Below are 12,474 nucleotides of genomic sequence, written 5' to 3'. Positions count from 1 at the left end.
CAGAGAGATGGTCATTGATTTCAGGAGGAAGAGGACGTATTCTCCTCCTCTGCCCCTGTGCATTCTAGGAGATGATGTGGAGGACTACCTGGGAGTGCACTTGGACAATGGGCTGAACTGGAGGATCAACACTGACGCTGTGTACAAGAAGGGGATGAGCAGACTCTATTTTCTGAGGAAGCTGAGATCCTTCCACGTGTGCAGTAAGATGCTGGAGATCTTCTACCAGTCTGTTGTGGCCAGAAAACTCTTCTTTGCTGCGGTCTGCTGGGGGGGGGGGGGGGGGGGGCAGCATAAGAGCCGGTGACACCAGCAGGATCAATAAACTGATCAGGAAAGCTGGGTCTGTCATCGGCATCAAGCTGGACCCCTTTGAAGCTGTGGTGGAGAGGAGGACACTGAACAGGCTGTTGTCCATGATGGATAACCCACCCATCCTCTCCACCTGCAGCTGGACAGTCAACGGAGCTCCTTCTCCAACAGACTGCTGCAGCTCCGCTGTCACAAGGACCCATACAGGAACACATTCCTGCCCACTGCCATAACTCTGTACAATAAATCACCTCTGGCTGGAAGAGAACTCCCTCCATAGTTTCTCTTGAAATAAAACTACGTTGTACATTTTACACATATATAATCTGTTCAATATTTTCTATTCCATATGTCATATATTTTTGAATATATATATTTGTATATATAATATATACATGTATATTTTCTATTTCAACATGTATATTTTCTATTTTCTTTTCTTTCTATTCTTGTTTATTTGTATCTTATGTTTGTTCAACAGTGCATCACCTAAAATGTGTGTTCAGTACAATATATTGAGTGCTTCATATATGAGCCGGTCTTTTTCCTAAAATAAAATGAACCATTTGTTTCAGATTCATTGTGAAGTCAAAATGATCATGAGTTGAAGACCTAATAAATATATCTAAAATGTATATGAGATTCAAGAAATTCCTTTTTCACAATTTTTTTTGAAATCATTGCAAACTTTTTAAAATAATAATAATCTTTTTTCAAAAAAATTAAATAATTATTTAAAAAAGTGTACAATAGTCATAAAGACCATTACAAATGTTTTTTTTTAAATGGCTCCAGGTCAAAAAGGTTGCAGACCCCTGCCATAGAGCCTCAACCTGAAAGTTTGCAATAGTCATAAGGACCATTAAAAATGTAGCACAAGCTTTTAAAAAGGAAAACCTTTTTAAAAGCTTGTGCTACATGTTTCCTGTCGTTGCTTAGCGTCTGCCTCGGACCACTCTCTTGCAGACGCAAGAGTCCAGGGACTTCTTATTCTGACCCTGCGCAAAGGTAAACTCTGTGGAGGAACGGGGGGTCTATTTGCAAACTTTCTGGAGAGGCTCTATGATGTCACCGATGATGTCATCGCATTCTGCATGACGTTGCCGATGATGTCATCACAGTCTGCATTGGTGATGTCTTCATCAGTGACAACGTTATCAGCCATGATGTCATGCGGAATGTGATGACATCATCGGTGACATCATAGAGCCTCTCCTGCAAGTTTGCAAATAGACCGTTCCTCCACATAGTTTACGTTTTTTGACGATGCCAAGCAAACGCAGACAAGCCGCTCGCCCCGTGCGCAGGCGCAGGAGACCTCAGAAGAAGTCTCTGGTTGCTCGCAGACGCAAGAGAGTAGTCCGACGCAGGCGCTAAGCAACGACAGGAAACATGTAGCACACGCTTTTTAAAAACGTGTGCTACATGTTTAATGGCCAAACTACGGCCGAGGGGCCAAATGCGGCCCGCTGGCCATTTTGAATCGGCCCTCAGCAAATTAAAAAAGTATAATGAAATATGGCCCACAAATTAAACTTGTGCTTTTCTTATATTGTACTTCTTAAATATATATATATTACACAGTAGTATTCATGTGTTGATAAGCCCACTTTTAAAATAAATTCAGTCAATCCATGTTGAAAACATTTTCTAACAAATCTTAGTTGATACAAAAAAGCCTAATAACTTATTTTCATAACAAGCTTAATAGACCCTTCATATTTCATCTTATTATAATCACTCTGAGACTTCTGTTTGATGAGCTGCCAACAAGATAAATGAAACCCTATAGAGAGCTGTGATGATATAGGTGGGTTTTTTCTTAGCATATTCATGTATCAAGCCTAATTTACCTATATTTTGCTAACTTATAACTTAACAGATCAGGCGATATACCTCACCTTTATGTATGTGGCCCTCGGTGAAAAAAGTTTGGACACCCCTGCTGTACATCATCATCATCATCATCATCATCATCATCATCATCATCATCATCATCATCATCATCATCATCATCATCATCATCATCATCATCATCATCATCATCATCATCATCATCATCATCATCATCATCAATAAAGTACCCTCTTTTGTCCATATACAGAACAAAGAAATGTGATGGTAATGTGGAGATGTGTGGCGCAGTGGGTTGTAAGACACTATTACAAATATTAAAATGTGAGATATTGATACTCCTACTACTAGGAGGCGTGTGGTACGTTGGTGTTCGGATCAGGAGGTCACAGGTTCAAACCCCACTGCAGTCAGCATGTCGTTGTGTCCCTGGGCAACACACCTCACACCCCAAATTGCTCCTGTGGGGATTGTCCACAGTATTGAGTATGTAAGTCGCTTTGGATAAAAGCATCTAACAAGTAACATGTAATGTAATGTTCCTGTCTGTCCAGCAGAGGGAAACCTACTCTTCACTCTCACTTTCCTCTGGACAAAAGTCTGTGAACACTGAAACGTAACCCCCTTGTGGTTTTTTGGACACATCGTTCCCAACCGAGGGCATTCACGTGCAGCTTCAACAGCCTCCTTTCTCGTGAGAAGGCTCCTCACAGCATGTTGTGTGATGTCTGTCTGCTGCTTTTTGGAGCAGCTCTGATAGTTTATTTGATTTCACTGATGCTCATGCTTTGCAAACTCCCTTGCCGGCGATTTCAAAGGACCCTGTTGTAGGTAGCAACACACTGACCGTCTGTTTGATTCATACGGAGAACATCCATCTCTTCTATGATTTTATATAATCGTTGTCTCTTTTACTGTTTACAGCTCTGTACATATTACTTTTTTATTTTTTATTTCAATTATATTTGATCCCACATTTCAACTATTTTATTTTACTTATAATTTAAGATCCTCATGGATTTGTTTTAACAGTAGAAAGAATATCAGAATTGGTAGGTTAGACTTAAAACATCAAGGAAAATACAATTGGTGCATCTCCAAACATCTCCTTGGTGATGTTAGAAATGATTGTTACATTTCAGTTTAATACTGATGATTCATTTGTAATATTACCTAGGAAGCCCTGGACCGTGACTCTCCCCTGGTTCTGCTCCACTTGGAGGGTCAAGGATTTCCACCCTGTCTGGTGATCTGGCACACAGGGCCGCAGCCGGGGACAACACTCCTCTCCTCTTGGCTGGCTTCAGGTTACACAGCACCACGGCCATGCGGTTCTGCATCTACAAGAGGGAACAGAAGATTTGATACATATTTACAGCTAAATGCCCATTATCAATAGAAAACATCTTAAAGCAAATTTCCATATGAAAACAAAACCCCTTCAAATGATATTCACATAATTCTGCCAGTTCTTATAAACTGTGTGTGATGGTTTATTGTTTGTGTGTCTTTTTCTCAAATCAAGGCAGAAACAAGAAGACTTGAGATTTTTGAAACTAGAGACCTCTTCGGCTAAGGAACATTTGAAAAGAATAGCAGAGGCAGCTTCTGCCAAAATCTGAGAGAAGAGAAATCCAGCATTTAATAAAATGATGTATGGCACATTTTGGGAAATACTTACACAATACAATAATAAATATACTATACTGTACATACACTTTGTGTCATCATCCCAGTTTAAAAGACAGCCAAAGAGCATTTCCATCAAACTCAAAATGCAATACTACAATATTTGATACTAATCATTCAATTAACTGTAAACAAGACACCTCACAGTTCAATAAGAGTTCGATTTTGACTTTACAAATGATACAAGTCAGATCTCTTTTTACATTACATTACATGTCACTTGTTAGACGCTTTTATCCAAAGCGACTTACATACTCAATGCTGTGGGCAATCCCCACAGGAGCAATTTGGAGTGAAGTGTCTTGCCCAGGGACACAACGACATGCTGACTGCAGCGGGGTTTGAACCTGTCACCCCCTGAACCGAACACCTACGGACAACCCACTACGCCACACGCCTCTTTTCTAGCCAGCCATGTTTTTTGGGACCAAACTGGACATTTTTATTGTTACAGATCTTGCTTTTTGCTCTATCGTTTGCTTGTTGTTGTCATGTTGAAACGAGGAAGGGCTTTCCCCAGACTGCTGCTGCAGAGTTTGAAACACACTATTGTCTACAACTTAAACGGGAAATCTTAATGTTACAAAAAGAATGATAAAAGTCTAATATATTCTACTTCAGCAATTTACACAATTCTAGGTGACCTTACTTTTGGCAACTTTCAGAAATGAAACGATTAGTCAGTTGACTTTGACTGAAAATAATCTGCAGCGTTTTTGATAATCCAGTAAGTGACCCCAATAACAAGCTTCTTAAAAGGGCAAGCATGTAGCATGAATGGGGATATGTTAGCATACACTAAATATAACATTTTCAACATGTTAAATGTACCTCAGACCGCAGGTGAGATCATTCCTAGACCCTCTGCAATTTGCCTACCAGCCTTACCTGGGGGTGGACGATGCCATTATTTACCTGCTGCAGCGTGCTCACTCATACCTGGATGGATCGGTTGCACTGTGAGAATCACCTTTTTTGATTTCTCCAGCGCATTCAACACGATCCAGCCACGGCTACTGAGTGACAAGCTGCAGGCTATGAGGGTAAACTCGTCCACCATCTCCTGGATTACCAACTACCTCACGGACAGACCACAGTACGTCCGGCTGGGCGGTGTGCTGTCTGATGTGGTGGTTGGTAGTATTGGAGCCCCACAGGGGACTGTGCTGTCTCCTTTCCTGTTCACCTTATACACCTCTGACTTTCAATACAACTCAGAGTCATGCCACCTGCAGAAGTTTTCGGATGACTCTGCTGTGGTAGGGTGTATAAGGGATGGACGGGAGGAGGAGTACAGAGCGCTGGTGGGTGATTTTGTAGAGTGGACGGGAGGAAATCATCTGCTTCTGAATGTGGCCAAGACCAGAGAGATGGTCATTGATTTCAGGAGGAAGAGGACGTATTCTCCTCCTCTGCCCCTGTGCATTCTAGGAGATGATGTGGAGGACTACCTGGGAGTGCACTTGGACAATGGGCTGAACTGGAGGATCAACACTGACGCTGTGTACAAGAAGGGGATGAGCAGACTCTATTTTCTGAGGAAGCTGAGATCCTTCCACGTGTGCAGTAAGATGCTGGAGATCTTCTACCAGTCTGTTGTGGCCAGAAAACTCTTCTTTGCTGCGGTCTGCTGGGGGGGGGGGGGGGGGGGGCAGCATAAGAGCCGGTGACACCAGCAGGATCAATAAACTGATCAGGAAAGCTGGGTCTGTCATCGGCATCAAGCTGGACCCCTTTGAAGCTGTGGTGGAGAGGAGGACACTGAACAGGCTGTTGTCCATGATGGATAACCCACCCATCCTCTCCACCTGCAGCTGGACAGTCAACGGAGCTCCTTCTCCAACAGACTGCTGCAGCTCCGCTGTCACAAGGACCCATACAGGAACACATTCCTGCCCACTGCCATAACTCTGTACAATAAATCACCTCTGGCTGGAAGAGAACTCCCTCCATAGTTTCTCTTGAAATAAAACTACGTTGTACATTTTACACATATATAATCTGTTCAATATTTTCTATTCCATATGTCATATATTTTTGAATATATATATTTGTATATATAATATATACATGTATATTTTCTATTTCAACATGTATATTTTCTATTTTCTTTTCTTTCTATTCTTGTTTATTTGTATCTTATGTTTGTTCAACAGTGCATCACCTAAAATGTGTGTTCAGTACAATATATTGAGTGCTTCATATATGAGCCGGTCTTTTTCCTAAAATAAAATGAACCATTTGTTTCAGATTCATTGTGAAGTCAAAATGATCATGAGTTGAAGACCTAATAAATATATCTAAAATGTATATGAGATTCAAGAAATTCCTTTTTCACAATTTTTTTTGAAATCATTGCAAACTTTTTAAAATAATAATAATCTTTTTTCAAAAAAATTAAATAATTATTTAAAAAAGTGTACAATAGTCATAAAGACCATTACAAATGTTTTTTTTTAAATGGCTCCAGGTCAAAAAGGTTGCAGACCCCTGCCATAGAGCCTCAACCTGAAAGTTTGCAATAGTCATAAGGACCATTAAAAATGTAGCACAAGCTTTTAAAAAGGAAAACCTTTTTAAAAGCTTGTGCTACATGTTTCCTGTCGTTGCTTAGCGTCTGCCTCGGACCACTCTCTTGCAGACGCAAGAGTCCAGGGACTTCTTATTCTGACCCTGCGCAAAGGTAAACTCTGTGGAGGAACGGGGGGTCTATTTGCAAACTTTCTGGAGAGGCTCTATGATGTCACCGATGATGTCATCGCATTCTGCATGACGTTGCCGATGATGTCATCACAGTCTGCATTGGTGATGTCTTCATCAGTGACAACGTTATCAGCCATGATGTCATGCGGAATGTGATGACATCATCGGTGACATCATAGAGCCTCTCCTGCAAGTTTGCAAATAGACCGTTCCTCCACATAGTTTACGTTTTTTGACGATGCCAAGCAAACGCAGACAAGCCGCTCGCCCCGTGCGCAGGCGCAGGAGACCTCAGAAGAAGTCTCTGGTTGCTCGCAGACGCAAGAGAGTAGTCCGACGCAGGCGCTAAGCAACGACAGGAAACATGTAGCACACGCTTTTTAAAAACGTGTGCTACATGTTTAATGGTCTTTATGACTTTTGTTAACTTTTTCAAATAAATATTCTTTTTTGCTTTTTTTTCAAAGAAATGTGTGGAAAAGGGTTGTGGCTCCTTTGGTCAAAAAGGTTGCAGACCCCTGCCCTATCCTCAACTTGAACGTTTGCAATAGTCATAAGGACCATTAAAAATGTAGCACAAGCTTTTAAAAAGGCACAACCTTATTAAAAGCTTGCACTACATGTTTCCTGTCGTTGCTTAGCGTCTGCGTCGGACCACTCTCTTGCGTCTGCGAGCAGCCAGGGACTTCTTCTGAGGTCTCCTGCGTCTGCGCACGGGGCGAGCGGCTTGTCTGCGTTTGCTTGGCATCGTCAAAAAACTTAAACTCTGTGGAGTAACGGGGGTCTATTTGCAAACTTTCTGGAGAGGCTCTGTGATGTCACCGATGATGTCATCGCATTCTGCATGACGTTACCGATGATGTCATTGCCGATGATGTCATCACAGTCTGCATCGGTGATGACGGAAACATGTAGTACAAGCTTTTAAAAAGGTTGTGCCTTTTTAAAAGCTTCTGCTACATTTTTGATGGTCTTTATGACTATTGCAAACTTTTTGAAATAACTATTATTATTTATTTATTTTTCAAAAAAATATCAATGTTTTTCAATCAATGTTTATTTATATAGCCCAATATCACAAATGTTACATTTGTCTCAGTGGACTTCACAGTTTGTACAGAATATCAGTATGATAATACGACAACCTCTGTCCTTAGACCCTCACATCGTACAAGGAAAAACTTCCGGAGAAAACCCACAGTTTAAAGGAAACATGGGAGAAACCTCAGGGAGAGCAACAGAGGAGCTCTCTCCCAGGACGGACAGACGTGCAATAGTGTGTAAATGTGTGTAAATTGAAAAGATAATACATTTACAACATAGGTAGTCCAAATGTTTGGAAATGCATGTATAATAGGAAGATGAATCCACGAGGATATCCATCCAGGACTTATGATCCAGGACCACAGCAACAGGCACAGCCACGACTCAAGATATGCCCGATTTTTGCAATGTTACGTAGATGGAAGTAGGCGATCCTTGAAATGTATTTTATGTGGGCGTTAAAGGATAAATCCTGATCAAATATAACACCAAGATTCCTTACAGTCTCACTGGAGGCCAAATTAATGCCATCCATAGTTAGTATATCTTTAGATAATTTGTTTCGTAGATTCTTCGGGCCGAGTACAATAACTTCAGTTTTGGTCGTGTTTAACATCAAAATGTTTAAGGTCATCCACGTTTTTAAGTCCTTGAGGCAGTCTTGAATTTTATTTGGATGATTAATTTCATCAGGCTTGATTGATAAATATAGTTGAGTATCATCCGCATAACAATGAAAGTTTACAGAATGATTCCTTATAATATTGCCTAACGGAAGCATATATAATGTGAACAAAATAGGTCCAAGCATTGAGCCCTGTGGCACTCCATGGCTAACTTTGGTTTGCATGGAAGATTCATCGTTGACACGTACAAACTGAGAGCGTTCAGATAGATAGGACCTAAACCAGCCTAAAGCAGTTCTCTGTATGCCAACTAAGTGCTCTAGTCTCTGCAATAGGATGTCATGGTTGATAGTATCAAATGCAGCACTGAGATCGAGCAAGACAAGAATAGAGACAAGTCCCTTGTCTGAGGCTATTAGAATGTCATTTGTGACTTTAACCAGAGCTGTCTCTGTGCTATGATGTGTTCTAAAGCCAGACTGAACATCTTCAAATAAATCATTGTTTTTTAAGTAATCACACAACTGTTTTGCGACTGCTTTCTCAAGAATCTTTGAGAGGAACGGAAGATTAGAAATAGGTCTATAGTTGGCTAAAACCTCTGGATCGAGGTTGTGCTTTTTAAGAAGCAGTTTTATCACTGCTACTTTGAATAATTGTGGAACATAGCCTGATAATAAAGACATATTCATAATATTTAATAAAGAACTGCTAATTAATGGAAAAACTTCCTTCAACAGCTTAGTTGGAATTGGGTCTAAGAAACACGTTGACGGTTTAGAAGAGAGAATCATTGAATTTAATTGTTCAAGGTTTGGAAAAGCATTCTAGTTTACTATCTAGTGTAATATTAGTACTCACGTTTCCGGGAGCTGTTGATAACACTATACTGGTCAAAGGCAAGAGGTAATTAATTTTGTTTCTAAGAGTAACAATTTTATCGTTAAAAAAGCACATAAAATCATTGCTACTGAGTGCTATGGGACTAGAAGGCTCAATCGAGCTATGGCTCTCTGTCAGCCCGGCCACAGTGCTGAAAAGAAATCTTGCATTATTCTTATTCTCATCTATTAATGAAGAGTAGTAGGCTGCTCTCGCTTTACGCAGTGCTTTCTTATATTAAAAAAAAAATGTGTGGAAAAGGGGGCAAAATTGCTCTTTTGGTCAAAAAGGGTGCAGACCCCTGCCATAGAGCCTCTCCTGGAAGTTTGCAATAGTCATAAAGACAGCACAAGAATCAACATGGTGCGAGGTCATGTTTGTGTGTGTGTGTGTGTCTGTGTGTTTGTCAGTTTTGTCTACGTTACGTTAAGAGATTAGAGCACTTGTGCTGCATTCATGTGGTGTCCCGTACTTCCTTCCTGAAAAAGAAAGACAAAAAATAAACATTATTTATGTATGACCTATTTGAAAACGTTCTGGAGAGGCTCTGTGATGTCACCGATCTGCATGACGTCACCAATGATGTCATCGCACTCCGCAAGATGTCAGAGCTTAGCAACCCTGTTTGCACAGCACCTCATGCTCCATGTAGAGGTGCACCATTAGCCGCTTTCACACCAAATACTTTGCCATACTTAGTGCCCCGGCACTTAGTACCCCAGGGCACTAAGTACCAATCGCGTTCACACCGGAATAAGTTCCCTGAGGGAAGATTACGCAAATGAGCCGCTGACGTCACTTCGTCTTCTTCGGGTTTACTGCCAGGCCGCAAACCACTTCACGGCATATACTGCCACCGGAAGTCCCTGGCCGGAAGTCCCCGGAGTTGGGGACTGGCTTCAGTTGAAGCTGCTGGGACTCCCAGCAGCTTCAACTGAAGCCTTCCGAGTAAATCGCCAGAACGCAGACACCTCCTCATCTCCACCGCTCCCATGTTTTATTTTGTGTTGCCATAAGTTACTCTCTCTGCGTTTCTGCGCTGGGCTAATGCTAATGCTAATAATGCTAATGCGAGGATAATAAAATGGCAGCTTCACAAAACCTTTTGGGTGTTTTACTGGGCGTGGTTTGCAATTCGCCCAGCCAATAGAAATTGGTACTTTTTTGGTACCACCTCTCTAGCAGGCACTGAAAATCAATAGTATGAAGCTGCAGCGTCGGAGACAGCAGTTACAGAACCGCAGTTACAGAACCGCACACACAGGTCCCGCGTCACGATCGCACACACAGGTCCCACGTCACGTGACGGAGTCCCGCTTGACGGCGGCACGTGACGGCCAACGCACGTTCACATGAATGTTTATATATATATTCTGTTCATTTAGTTGAGAATTTCAAAAATATAGTCTTTTATGTCTTTTATATGTATATTAAACAACACTGTTAATTTAGTTTTGGGTATGTTTATAATTCTCGTTTCATTATTATTCAAAAGAAAACAACACTGTTAAACACTTTTCCTTCTACAGTATCATAATTCTCGTTTCATTATTATTATTAATAAATCAAAGGTGTCTTCAAAGAGGTGCTAGATTACTGAAAAACAACTGTTAGTGTGTTCATGCACCAGCCTGCAAAAGATAAACAAGCAGTTTGACCGAGAGGCATTTCAGTTCAGAATACATTTTTATTTATTTGTATTGCGGGGTCCGCTGTTTCTTCACTGGGGGTGAGGCGGGGTCTGCTGTTCCCTCTCGAGGGAGATAACCTGTCGTGGCACTCTGAATATTGGCTGAAGGGTTCCCTCCAGCAAGCTTCTGGCCTCCAGAGTCCAGAAGGCAAACCTTTGGCCATGCCTTTGAAACAATAAGAACAAGACGTCATCTAAAGTATTGCATAGGGAAAGGCTAAGGCATTGGTGCACAATTGATATGCATTAATAATCTCAACAATAACTGACTAAAACACCTCATGCAATATTACAAAACATGTCAACATGATGACACTGTCTGATAAACGGTAAACAGGCAGTCAGCACGTAAAGATTATTTACAATGAATTCAAATTGTAATACAATGACTATTAAAGAAGCATTTACACTGAAGACAGAACTTAGGCTACTGCTGATTTAATGTGTGGACATATTGACATGCTTTTGTCATCATGAAGTTTAATTAATTAGCTGACTATAATTAATCATTAGGGTTGGGAAGTTTACTTTTTTTAAATGTAGTAGGTTACAGATGAGTAATTACCCTGTTAAAAATTTAATAAGTACTGTAACTTGACTATGTAACTATTTGTATTGAAATTCTAATGTTAATTATGGTTATTTTATGTTTTTTGTGAGTCACTTTGGATAAAAGCCTCTGTCAAATAACATAACCATAACATACAGTTTCATTAAACAAATAAACAAAATGGTTAACAGTTGGTTTTGCAGCGAGTCATCTAACAGATTACATTTAGCACTTGTTGCTTGTATGGCTGTTCAATACAACAGAATAGTTGTTAACTTTAAAAAAAACATGATTCACATTACTCACACTCTTACTGTAATTAGTGATTCAATTACTCAACTATGACACCTAGTTGGGCTTGCCAAAATCACGCTAGTTTCATTAAACAAATGATCAAATATGCTAACGAAGCTAATGCTTTTGGTAATGCTTTTGGTAATGCTTTTGCCGAAAGCTATAGCTAACGAATAGTTGTTTTAGAGACTTTAATACGGTTAGAAGCTATCATAAGCAAACAGATGTTTGTTTGTATTGCCTTAACACTATCATAGTTAATGTTAGCTAATCACATTTCATTTCAAAACACCGGAATTGTTATTAATGTTAAACAAATAAAACTATAGGTTACTTACGTAACCCCAGTTCTCAGATTAACATGAAGTGAGATGTCTCACTATGGGATGCGCCTCATCGCGGAGCAAACAGAAGCATCAATCTCATTACGCCAATCCTGATTGGCTGGTGATCTTGACGTCAACGTTAGGAAATCACCCCCTATAAGTAGCCTGCGCCACGACGCATGCGTCATTCAAAATAAGCACCTCTTCTCGCTTCACCATAGCAAGGAGGGCCGTCTGGTGAGACATCTCACTTCATGTTACTCTGAGTACTGGGGTTACGTAAGTAACCTATAGTTCTCATTCATAACACTCCGTTCGATGTCTCACTATGGGATATTGTAGCTCCCGTATTGCCAGACGAGCTTATCTCGAAGATCACCGATCAACCAGAATTTAACAGGTGGAGTCCCGACTCAACAAGGTGCCCAGCACTGCTCGGGCCACGCTTGGAGCGGAGACGTCTAGCCTGTAAAAGCGGACAAAAGTGAGCGGCGAGGACCAGCT

This window comes from Pseudochaenichthys georgianus, chromosome 1, assembly GCF_902827115.2.
Source record: "Pseudochaenichthys georgianus chromosome 1, fPseGeo1.2, whole genome shotgun sequence".
NCBI lineage: Eukaryota > Metazoa > Chordata > Actinopteri > Perciformes > Channichthyidae > Pseudochaenichthys > Pseudochaenichthys georgianus.
The sequence above is the reverse complement of the archived record's forward strand: the minus strand, read 5'-3'. Positions refer to the sequence as shown.